This window comes from Peromyscus maniculatus, chromosome 1, assembly GCF_049852395.1.
Source record: "Peromyscus maniculatus bairdii isolate BWxNUB_F1_BW_parent chromosome 1, HU_Pman_BW_mat_3.1, whole genome shotgun sequence".
NCBI classification, from domain to species: domain Eukaryota; kingdom Metazoa; phylum Chordata; class Mammalia; order Rodentia; family Cricetidae; genus Peromyscus; species Peromyscus maniculatus.
The window spans coordinates 108,015,964-108,018,918 of NC_134852.1; the positions used below are offsets into that span (position 1 = coordinate 108,015,964).

General features: G+C 44.5%; 1 non-coding gene across 1 annotated transcript; it reads right to left on the reverse strand.

Moving 5' to 3' along the window:
- Positions 1-372: 372 nt before the first annotated feature.
- Positions 373-454, reverse strand: Trnaa-agc (transfer RNA alanine (anticodon AGC)). The gene has a single exon. It is a non-coding gene; the product is annotated as a tRNA-Ala (tRNA).
- Positions 455-2,955: the final 2,501 nt, after the last annotated feature.

Below are 2,955 nucleotides of genomic sequence, written 5' to 3' on the forward strand. Positions count from 1 at the left end.
CTTGCTTTCAGCTTTCGTGTAGAATCTAGGACCACTGGCTGGGGGATGGCCCCACCCACAATGGAACACAAACATCAATCACTAATTAAGAAAATGCCCTACAGGTTTGTCTATGACCCTATCTTATGGAGGCATTTCGCATTTCCTTATTCTTTTCTTTCTGTCTTTCTTTCTTTCTTTCTTTCTATTTTTTTTTTTATTTTTGATTTTTTTAGAGACAGGGTTTCTTTGTATAGCCTTGACTGTCCTGGAACTTGCTCTGTAAACCAGGCTGGTCTCAAACTCACAGAGATCTGCCTGCCTCTGCCTCCTGAATGCTGGGATTAAAGACGAGTGCCACCACCAGCTGTGGAGGCATTTTCTTTTTCTTTTTTCCGGAGCTGAGGACCGAACCCAGGGCCTCGTGCTTGCTAGGCAAGTGCTCTACCACTGAGCTAAATCCCCAAGCCCTGGAGGCATTTTCTTAATTAAGGTTCCTCCCTCTCTGATGACTGTAGCCTGTGTCAAGTTGGCATAAAGCTATTTAACACAAGGACTGAACATAGAAAAAGTGGTAAGGGTCCCCCCCAGTGCTAGGGAGCAAACACAGGACCTTGTGTGCTAGGCTAGCACTCCACCACTGAGCCACATCACTGGTCCATACTGATGAGATTTCATGCATAAACCAGAGAAGATGAAAAGGAATTAATTCACTATTCAGGTTCTAAGGAATTAAAGAAGGGTCAGGAAAAGTCAGGTGTTCTTGAATTAAAATCTTGAGCTAAGGGGACAGAGAGATGACTCAGTGGTTAAGAGCACTGGTTGCTCTTCCAGAGGACCCAGGTTAGATTCCCAGCATGCACATAACAGTTTACAATCATCTATAATTCCAGTTCCAGGGGATCCGACACCTTCTTGTAGTCTCTGTGGGCAGTACATACATGTGCTGCACACACATACAGGCAGGCAAAACATCCATACACATAAAATTTAAAAACTATACATCTTTTTTAAAAAAGTGAGTTATCCTGCTATGGCAGTAATGCTTTTGGGGAGGCAGAGGCAGGAGGATTGCTGTGACTGTGAGGTCAGCTTGACCTACAAGGTAGTTCCAGATGGCAAGTTCCAGACTAGCAGAGGCTTTATAGTAAGACTCTGCCTTGAAAGAAAAGAGGAGAAGGAGGTGGAGGAGGAGGAGGAGGAGGAGGAGGAGGAGGAGGAGAGGGGGATAGAATGAGCCATTTTGGTGACTCACACAATTGTAATCAAAGTTCAGGAGGCTGAGGGAAGAAGATGGGAAGTTCAAGGCTAACCTAGGTAATATCCCTATTTCAAAACACAGAAACAAAAAGAACCAGGAACTAGAATCCCGTTTGCTCTTCTTTGAAATTATTTCTTTTTTGTTTGTTTTTCAAGACAGGGTTTCTCTGTGTAGCTTTGTGCCTTTCCTGGAACTCACTTTGGAGACCAGGCTGGCCTCGAACTCAAAGAGATCCGCCTGCCTCTGGGATTAAAGGTGTGTGCCACCACTGCCCGGCTGAAATTATTTCTTAATCAGGTAGGTAGATTGTAGCAGTAAGCTACTTAGAGGCCAAGCGGACCCCACAATGAAGCATCAGATTGCCAGTGGGGATTAGAATGAAGTGTGTTTGGTAGAACAGCAGGACAGAGGATCACTTGAGCCCAGGAGTCTGAGACCAACCTGGGCAACACAGAGAGACCCCTCTCAAAAAGAAAAACACTATCACAGTGAGTGACATATCATTGAACAGGTGTGGGGAGAAGGTAAACCTGGATATTTGATGTCTTTCTCTAAGTGGATAATATTGAAAAATCATGAATTCAGTTTTGGATATAATAAGTGTGAGGTATGTAGTAAACTAGATAACACCTTCCAAAGATATCCATGTCCTAACCCCTAGAGCCTGGGAACATCATTTACTGGGTAAACTAAGGCAGGAGGATTGAAAGTTCAAGGACAGTCTGGGCTCCAGAGTGAGTTCGAGGCTTCTTGGGCTATAACATATTGAGTTCCTGCCTCAAAATAAATAAACAAATATTTAAAATGTATATAAATTCAGGGATGTAGTTCATTAACAGAGCATTTAACTAGCTGTGTGGAGCCCTGAGAATTCAATCTCCAACACCAGGAAAGATGTAAAAGAAGAGAGAAGAAGAGGGAGAGGAGAAAGGGGAGGGAAGGGAGGGAGAGGAGAGAAAGAAAAGAGGGGAGGGGAGGGGAAGAAAAGGAGGAGATCGGAGAGGAAAGGAGAGAAGAGGAGAGGAGGCTGGGAAGGAACCCACCCAAGAGATGTCAGGTAGACAGTTGGAAATAAGCATCTGGGGGTGAGAGAAGATAGCTGTGTTTGAGGTATAAAATTGAGCATCATACACATAGAGGTGGTATATGAAGCTGTGAATGAGGCATAAATTCATATTAATACTTTGCCATAACATCTTCAGTAAGGCATTTAATTTCTCTGACCCATTACTGGGTGCTTATTCTTTTCTGGCACCATTTTAAGCAACTTGTGTTCTCTCTCTCTCTCTCTCTCTCTCTCTCTCTCTCTCTCTCTCTCTCTCTCTCTCTCTGTGTGTGTGTGTGTGTGTGTGTGTGTGTGTGTTTGTGAAGCCCTGGCTGTCCTGGAACTTGCTCTGTAGACCAGGATCCGCCACCACAATGAATGCCTTGTATTCATTCTCTTAATCTTAATAATTTGAGATAAAGCTGGGCGATGGTGGCGCACGCCTTTAATCCCAGCACTCGGGAGGCAGAGCCAGGCGGATCTCTGTGAGTTCGAGGCCAGCCTGGGCTACCAAGTGAGTCCCAGGAAAGGCGCAAAGCTACACAGAGAAACCCTGTCTCGAAAAACCAAATAATAATAATAATAATTTGAGATAAAATACTTTATCCTTATAAAGCAGGAGGAGGAGAAGGAGGAGGGAAGAAAGGAAGGAGGGAGGGAGGGAGGGAGG